At 45.1% G+C, this 9,677-nt stretch overlaps 1 long non-coding RNA gene across 1 annotated transcript; it reads right to left on the reverse strand.

The window, feature by feature from the left end:
* Positions 1 to 680: 680 nt before the first annotated feature.
* LOC119093967 (uncharacterized) lies at positions 681 to 4,428 on the reverse strand. Its single transcript, XR_005093726.1, has 2 exons — positions 4,316 to 4,428; positions 681 to 1,135 (listed from the first exon to the last, which is right to left on the reverse strand). It is a non-coding gene; the product is annotated as an uncharacterized LOC119093967 (long non-coding RNA).
* Between the last annotated feature and the right edge of the window lie 5,249 nt (positions 4,429 to 9,677).

Consider the following 9,677-nt stretch of genomic DNA (forward strand, 5'->3'; position numbering starts at 1 on the left):
CGTCTTCGTCATGTGCATCGCGCCCCCAATTTTCGGAAAGTCTCTGGGGCACCCACCGGGCTTCTTTTGACACAAAAAACGTCACCCTAGCACATCTGGTTTCTGAGGTGCCACGATTCTTTAAGAACACTGCACGGCGATCCACGGTCGGCGTCCGCACCCGGCGGCAACAGGCCATTCCGCGGAATGCGCGCGGTAGGCCTGCACTGGCTATTTAAACGGAACCCTGCATCGCAAGTGAATGTCAAAAATAAACCTGACCGCATGAAAATGTACGAAGGTATATACAGGGAGCACGTCTGTCTAAGTTTCGTGTCGTTGCGAGGCATGGTCTCGTACATATGGGCATGTTAACCTGAAGAGGTTCGACTTTCAAGGAAATTATACATTTGACCCGACCTAGCGGAGTCGGTTATTGCCCTAGCAACATTAAACTGACTAGCAATAGTGCGATCCCGCTGAGATCAATCAGCTGCTGTTTTTAGGCCAGGCTCTATCTCAGAAGTCTGGAAACGGCAGGAGAGGGCGCATCATCAGTTCCCCTTACCACTCCGTGTTTTGAACAACGGTTATCAAGTCGAGGGCATTAACAACACTTTTTGCAATTTCGAGCGCGAACGTACAACATAAGCGAATCTGACCAGCTGATCTCTGGTCGCTAACCGCAAGACAAAAGAACATTGCGAAGCATTAAGGTGTTTTTCATTTGCTCTGGTTCCAAAACGCACGAGCCCCGTTCCGTTACATTTTCATACTAAGTGCATAGCACCACACGTTCCCGTTCACTCTCTCGTCCCACGCCGCAAACGGCGTCTTGTAGCGATACCGGCAACCATCAAAAAGGAGCTGTTCGACAAGTCAAACAAAACACGCACGGACGAAAAGGATGTTCACTAAAATCGACGAACACGCATTGGGTGCTAAGAGCGTGACACCGGAGACTAGCGATGGCAAGCAAACGACAGTGGCCGGTGCGCCCATTGATGCTGGCGCTGCATGAGGCTCGGGGCAGATCAGTCTCGTTTCTTGTTCCACTTTTTCCTGCGCGGCAGCATCACTTTCATCAGCTCCTCTTCGTCGATCTCGCGCGTCTTCAAGTAGCGTGGAGCGCACGCTATCCATGCGAGCGTCACCGCTGAGGACAGCACAGTTGTCTTTTGGTGATGTGCACATGCTCGTGCCGACAAAACCACAAACCTATTCACAATATCATGAACCATATATACCATGAGCCCAACCTGCATAATTTATCATACCATAGTCGTCTCGTTCACTTCATTTTCATGCGTCGAATTTCGATTGAAATCTTTGACAAGGATTTCGGCCCCTGATATCAAGAAATCCTTCAGACGGATTTCTAGACCAGACCGATCTAGACCTAGATCGATTTCTTGACAATGAATTTCTGTAGATATGACGAAAGTCGACATTACAAGGATCAACATGATACCCATTTTCTTGGATTTGTTTGAATAACCTAAGGCATATTAAGACAACCTAGTTTTGACCTTTTAATCACCAGCGGAGGTCAAAATAGGTGACTTATGGAAAACAAACGTTGCGGGATTGTGAATAACTGAATTAGTTTGACTATGGGGTAAATTTTGTGGAAACACGAACTCAACGTTGAATTCAAATACGAATAAGATGCTAACTTGACGGACATTATCTTGCTTCTCGCCATATCTGTCGTCCCACCTTCAAAAATTTCATCTCAAGGTCAAAGATCAAGGTCACATAGGAGGGGCACTCTGAAACTTTTACGCTAAAAAAGCAACTGAAGCAAAGGCGAACAAGCAGGCGAAGGCACACATCACGAGCATTAGTACGACACGATTTAGTTGCATTTCTTAGAAAAAGGAATGCCATGGTACAGCGTTCTGCGTTGCCTTGACCTCTGGCATTTAACTTATTTTTCTCGGAGTAAAAAAGTGGACATCACGAGCATCACGATGGTACTGAGTTGTTAATTTGTCTGCCATACGACTAAATGCCAGGGTACAGTGTTTTCCGGGACCTCACATTTTGACCTCGAAGGTAGTTTTTCATGTGTGACGAAAACAGACATAATGAGGATCACTTCTGATCAGGACCCATTCTGTTGTATTTCTTCCGTCAACGAATAAATGCCAAAGCACCGCGTTTCTGTGACATTGACCTTTGATCTTGAGTTACGTTTTCTAGACGTGATGTAAGTGGACATGATGAGCATCGCTACGATACTTATGTTGTAGTTCTGTGGTAAACCAATGCATGCTAGGGAAACGCATTTGGTGTGACCTTGACTTTGACGTTGAAAGTCCTTAGGTGGAAAAGTGAATACTACTACCATTGCTATGTTACCCAAGTTGCTGTGCTTGCTTGGTAAATGAATAAATGCCTGGACACTCCTTTGTGATCTTGTGTGTGTGTGTGTCATTGGGGCTTTATGACGCACTCAGCTGCTGAGGCTATATGGCGTCGCCTGCCTCTCACCCTGGCAGGAAGGGCGGATACCGCGGGGAATCGAACCCAGTACCTCTGGTTTCCCAGACGCGCAGTGGGAAACCAGAGGTACGGGGTTCGATATTTTCGATATCGATATCCCCATGAGTAACATGAAGACTTTTTTCGTTGTATCTCTTGAATAGACAAAAAAAAGAGCAGTGTACCGTGTTTTATGTTACCTTGAACGCTCCTTTTTCTGTGTATGGCGAAAGTAAACATCCCGAGCATCAGTATGACCCTCCATTTGTCGTATTTCTTGGGTTGCGAACAATTACTACGGTACCGCGAATTACGACCTAAAAATTGGACCTTGAAATTTGTAGTTGGCAGATGTGACGATGGCGGACATCTTGAGCATTAAGATGACGACATTTGTTTTTGCATTTCTTTGGTACACAAATAAATGACAAGGTACCACGATTTGTGTGATCTTGACAGTTGACCTTGAAAGCTAGTCTTTGCGGCTGTTACAAAAGCAGACATTACGAGCATTATAATTATTCCCTCTGTCGCATCATTTTGGTAAACGAATAAATGCTGGGACACCACGTTTTTTGTGATAGTTTTACAAGTATGACGAAAGCGGACATCACGAGCAACGATATGACACCCTTTTGTTGCAGTTACTTCATAAGTGAAGAACTGTTCGGGTATGCAACATTGACCTTGAGAGTTTCTGCAGATTTGACGAAAGTCGGCATCATATGGGGCAAATGATACCCACTTTGCTGGATTTCCTAGATAAATGAAATTTATTAAATGAATAAATGAAACATGTGAATGAATGACACATGAACTTGAAATGCTTAGAAAAATGCCAGGTTAGCAAGGTTTTGATCTTTTGTCGACCTGTAGAGGTCAAACAAAGAGACGATGAAAAGAGGATTGCAGATTCGTGGATAACTCCGTGAATTTGACCATGTGAGAAATCTAATGGAAACCTGAACTAGACACTGAATTCAAATACAAATATGGCGCTAACTTGACGGACATGTATGTCGGGCGGCAGGCGACCTTGGCTTGTGTGTCAATGTGAACGGGCCGGGGCGGCGGCAGGGTACCGAAATAACAGGACTATGTGGAAATCAACGTACGCAGTGGGTTGCGAAAACCCTGGACGGACTGTTCGGTTTCTGGATCGAGTGTGACCTCGTAGAGACAGGTTATTGACCGTGATTCAACTCCTTAGCGGTGGAGCGATCATGAGGCCACGGTGAAGTGAAACGTTTAACATTGAATTGATCAATGATCGCCCGCCAAGTATGGGCCAGACGATTTCCGAGGCCAGTGACGGCAATAACGGAACGTTAACTTATTCTTGTCGTAATTTACGGAGTACTCGAACCTTAAAGGGGTGCCTCACTTTGACATGGGGTGTTAAGCTGAACAACCATGTTGAAGATAATTCGTGTAGTTCACCATTCTAAAGACCAAAACCTCCAGTTTCTGAGCTTCCCACCCACCCAGATGTGACGATTACTTCCTTGTCGACTATTTCAAGGTCGCCCAGGCATCCATGACGCCATAAAACGCCGCTAAAATAACGCTGTTCCATTGGTCATGCGGCGATCAAGGCCAATAAAATTACATTTGTACCTTTTCGCCGCGATGTCGGTGTTGATTCTGTGGTATAACACCTCTCACATTACTCGATTCAAAAACGCAGTACAACGGACATTACGGACAAGGTATTAACACATTTTTATCGAAACAAATCCTTATCATATCAAGAAATATTACATTAGCAGTACTAACGTCATTTTCCTTACTCCCGTCAAGTATTTAAACGCGATATGATTCCTATTAGCAAATGGCACCATCGCTTTACCTGATATAATGATCGGAAACAAAGTTGTGAATCCACAGTATGCTGTTTTGTAGTAAAAGGTTTCCAAACCCAAGTAGATGATCGTCACCATCAACGTGCAAATGGCGGCGCTGATCAACCTGAAACGAGACCAGAACACAAACTTAGCTGACATACTTTATCCCAAAACAGAACTGCGCCACAAAGCATAGGCCCATGTACACTCAGTCATACAGGTATGACGTTACTTCAAAGCAAATCACAGCACAGGTACAGAGGTCTTCAAAGCATCGCACAAATCCCTTGGTAAAACACCGTCGACCTAAAACGTCTGTCAGCTCCACAATCGTCCCTAATATTCACTTTCGAACAGGGGTCACGTTCAATCTCGCTCAAACGTCTGGCACTAAAAGTGTTCAACATGATGAGAATCGTGGTGTGCGTTGATCCCACTTTCACCCACTTTACGAACTGCAGCTTGCAGAGCGTCGTCTAACTCCCAGGACACAGAAAACCGGAACCTCAAGATGTTGCTCAAACATGTGATAATTGCTGTTCAACATGGTGATTACGATGGTGTCGCCGTTTTCCCTCACGCAAAACCTTACCACAGGTCTATCCAGATCTTTCAAGGTCAATGAAGAGCTGCTTGGTCCCCATGACCTTGCTTAAAGTCATGTCTCTCGTAAAGCTGCTCAGTTTGATCACGCAGATGGTTTTTGGCCGACTTCAAAAGTTCTGGCCGCATGCCAACGTGGTTGGGTTATGCGTCACATTCGGTTGTTGGGACTATATGGCGTGGCCCCTCTCTCATTCTGGCACGAGGGGCGGGCGGTGCGGGGAACCGAACCCGTACCAATGGTCTCCCATACGTGCGGCTCAGCCCCTACACTAAGTCAAACATTGCCGGTACTCCGCATGGCAGTAAGGCCAAACAAGGTGTAACATTCTATTTCTATGACAAACATGGCAAATGGCGGGCAAACATTCTATGTGTGCCTGCGCAGGTGCATGTTTACATTTGTCGATGGCCCAGAGCCCTACGATTTGGCCCAAATCTAGATCAGTAGTAGTGCAGGACGTGGTGATGATGATTGAGCATGTCGTTTCGGGTCATACCGAAACCGTAGCGGAACTTAGAACACGATTAGTGCAGTGCTTGAGCCCGTTTCATCACATGAATATTATCCAACCAGCGTATGGAATACTTTTCCATTCAAATAACTGCAATATCTTTCTGCCCTACCACTGGCATCACTGTGCCTTCGCGCAAGAGATATATTCACGGTAAGTTATTCCACACGTTAACAGTGGAAACCATCGTCTTCAACAACACCACGGCATTGATTTACTTTGAAAGCAAATTCCAAAAGTAGGATATTGTCGGAGACAAAAATCACCAGCACCATCCAATGCGCCAGTCATTTTTACGGATTGAACAGAACATGCGCTGCAAGATTGAACGTAACGTTTAAAAACTGGACTAAGAGCACATTTAAAACGTGACCTGGCCTATCATGGCTCGCTTGTTAATTGGCAAATGTGGCGGGGAGACCTGGCTCATTTGAAACATCGTTTGTCTCACTATCGTTAGGTGTGTGGTTCGAGCCTAACTTCAGAAACTGAGCAGCAGGATCAGTAGATTTGGTCGCAAGCATCGCCTCACTTGTCTAGTTATCTCAGAAACCATCCCAAAGTAGCGCCACTCTGTCTAAAACCCCGTTGTCGCATCCGCATGAAAGGTTCTCTAAACTTGCCTTTGTCAACAACCATGGCCTGAATTTGCTGCGCTACATATCGCAACCTTGTTCGGTATGGAAGATCTTTCCTAAGATCGTCCATACCGAATATCAACCGCATATGGAACAAATTATCGCACGACTCCGCGCAACGATATCACAGTGAGTTCAAAAGAGTTGTAGCACATCTAATTGGCACAGACGTTTCTCCTCTATACTTCTCATAACGCTCAAAATTCGGAAATATTCGCCGCACATAAAGAGGACGAACAATTTTCCATTCAACGCACGTCTTAACGGCACAGAAATATGATTACTGTATCTGCGGGTACTGATCCGAAACGTTTAATGCTTTGTCTCTATTTTGCCCCAACCCTTTCAAGCCCCACTCTTTAACTTTTCAAACCTTATACACAATTTACTTCAGCACTTCCCGTAAAATAAAGCACAAATTTCAATCGTCTTTCAGACTGAAACCCATGCATGCATTAATGTCTAGGACAACCACCTACAGTGATGATGGTGAAACGTGGAGGATTAGATTCTGTGTAGCAGCATGTGTGATTGCATCGTTTGCCTAACTGCACCCAACTCTCAGCGATTTGGGCTGCCTGTGCGCTGCAATAACGAGATCTGGCCGATTGCAGCCAGGAAAATGGTGTCCATCGATCGGAACAGCCCGCGCTGCAATGAGAACGAGATCTGGCCGATCGTAGCCATGAAAATGGTGTCCATCGATCGGGGCAGCCCGCGCTGCAATAACAACGAGATCTGGCCGATCGCAGCCATGAAAATGGTGTCCATCGATTGGAACAGCCGTCAGATCCTAACTTCTTTGGACAATTTTGGCCGCTACTTCGGCTGGAGCTGAAGACCACCAGCAAGCCAATACAGGGACATCGCTTTCAACGAGTCTCATCAATTCGTAGAAGCCAATTCCTGCAGGCAGTCAGGAGACTTATATACATTTTCAAAATGGGTAACAATGATGCCATGAGAATACTACCTTTGTCTACTGTGGTCAGTTATTGTGGATTGGGTCAGAAAGTGATCTCCGAGGATGCAACCATACCTGCCGCTTGAGAACTAAATGCGCTTTAATTGAAAACACCGGATATAAGTTGCATCTGGTATTATACTAATAATAAATTTGGCCACATTAACATTAAGTGTAATGTTATTAACGGAAGATTAACAGATATATTAATGACAAACTCCGACAAAACAGCCAACTATTTTATTTTGCCATTAAGGTGCGTCACAAATTTCAGGTACAAGTGGAGACTTCAGATACAAAAGGCGTAGTACGATGCTGAGCGAAAATTCTTAGCAATCCTGCCAGGCTGAATAAAGGTTACACCACTGTCATAAAAAAACGCAAAAATATAGAAAGATGATAGTCACCAGCGACCTTGCAAGGTTACAAAACCTCCAGAGATTGACATCGTTTCAAAATGTTCCAGAACATTGCGCAAATAAACCCTCTGCGTTGCAAGAATTTAGGAATGTTTCAGTATCATACCGTCATTGAATAGGACACTGGAGGGGCTCGGGAAACGCTCCCATTGCTCTCACAATGTTTAAAATGTTCCAGAGACGCCTTTCCATCAGTGTTTCAGAATTATATAAACTTCTGCAAACAACGCGGGAACCCCGACACAAACCGGTACAATGGCCACATGCTTACGACGTGCTCCAAGTTCGCTGACATGAAGGTTTGAGACCGCGGCGTGAGGCGGTGGGGTGACGTCGGTGGCAGCTGGTGCTTGATGCTTGAACCCCTCGACGCTTACTTTCGGCGGCTGCCTTCTGTCCTATTAGTATTTCTGGAGAGATGCCCTGATTTCAGTTCAGCGACTTATACACCGATCACGTTTGATACGTTTAAACTTATCCTCAGTGATACTTGGAACTCAGATAAAGAAACAGACAACTCTCTCCTTACACCTCTCCTTAACTCCTTTACACCTCTCAGGAGCACGTGGTCCCGTACTGACGATGTCCAACTTTTCCTTTTGAGTAAGGATTCCTTGCTCAGGCCATTGCCATCATGGGGCAGGTTTTCGAGTCCTTAGATGTTCGGTTCCACTCCTCACGTTCAAACGTAACAATAAAAACAACTCACTTTCGCTCCCGCCAAAAGTGTCGTGATAGGCCCTGATTTCCATTCGGTTGCGTGGGGACGCAGTGCGTGAGAGCCCGACCAAAAGAGATCTTGGCTTGCTGCTCTGCCAGTACCTCGCCCGAGACTCTAGCTCCCCCTCCCCCCCCCCCAAGGTGCGCATTTTGTGTATTTTAGTATCATAGTGACTTCTGACAAAGTCGAGTCCTGGTGTCCGCTTGAGGTCACACTTTTCAATGTGACGAGGAAAGTCATGCACCACCGTAACCCACATGATGTCGAAAACCCCTCGTGGCATGTTTGAAAAACGGGGGCGGTCTGCAATCCACGGCCCATAAATTTTGTGATCTCTGAAAGCTTTGTTCCAGTTTGTGATCAGCATGCTGATTTCGTGCTTCTAGTGATGCAAGTCTGGGCACGATCGTAGGGCCCCTGGTGGATGTCATTAACTTGCGATGATCTCTAATGGTCCGTTTTCATCCTGACAGAAAACGACGTGGTCGAATGCTTCCAACAAGCCTGAGCAGAATAATCGGGGTCGATGCCATTACATTTTGATGATTCTCCATTAAAAACCTTTCCGGGTGACAGAAATTAAGCGCACAGTCATAAGTGCACATTCATAGCTCTACTTGTAGCACCAGTTTGAGTAAAACAATAGGTGTCCGGATTCAGTGGACTCGTACTTGGCCGGAAACAGCGGCCTTTGTAAGTCAGTTGTCAATCCGAAGGGAAACGATATGCGTCGTAATGGTCAGGCCGCCGCTTACCGCTGGTGGCCCAGATTCGGACAAAGTCGTAATGGCCAGCTCGCCGTTTACCGCTGGTGGCCCAGACTCGGACAAAATCGTAATGGCCAGCTCGCCATTTACCGCTGGTGGCCCAGATTCGGACAAAGTCATAGAAGTCCGGCTTGCCATATCACTTTCCATTTAATTAACGTGACTTATCAGGATGAATGATGGCTTTAAGACGGCAGAACTCCATCTCCGCAATCAAAATGGGCATGTGCGTTGTTCAACACCACCAGAGATATGACTGACGGAAAAAATACGATAGTTTCCAATGGTGACCTGTGTGCGTCAGTTTTCATGTCACGAGAAACGGCACTCGCAGTCGTTATGAACATGTCAATGACTTCTGATGACACCTTTAAGCATCATCACAAAGGTCCGGGTCAGTAACCTTAACCGTTGATGACATCTTCAGTTCAGAGACTGTAACAAAACGTGAAATGACAGCCACCTTCATAATCAACACATAACGCGACTAGCAACACATTTGGAACGAATCCGTTTTAGAAGTACACACACGATATATATATATATATATATATATATATATATATATATATATATATATATATATATATATATATATATATATATATTTATATGTACATGCATATATATACATATGTGTGCATATACATATACATATATATATATATATATATATAAGATAAGTAGTAGAAATAACATGGACAAGGGGCAAACCGTTGAAAACCTGTCGCAGGGCATGA

This window comes from Pollicipes pollicipes, unplaced genomic scaffold (assembly GCF_011947565.3).
Source record: "Pollicipes pollicipes isolate AB1234 unplaced genomic scaffold, Ppol_2.1 Scaffold_4002;HRSCAF=4701_pilon_pilon_pilon, whole genome shotgun sequence".
Taxonomy (NCBI): Eukaryota; Metazoa; Arthropoda; class Thecostraca; order Pollicipedomorpha; family Pollicipedidae; genus Pollicipes; species Pollicipes pollicipes.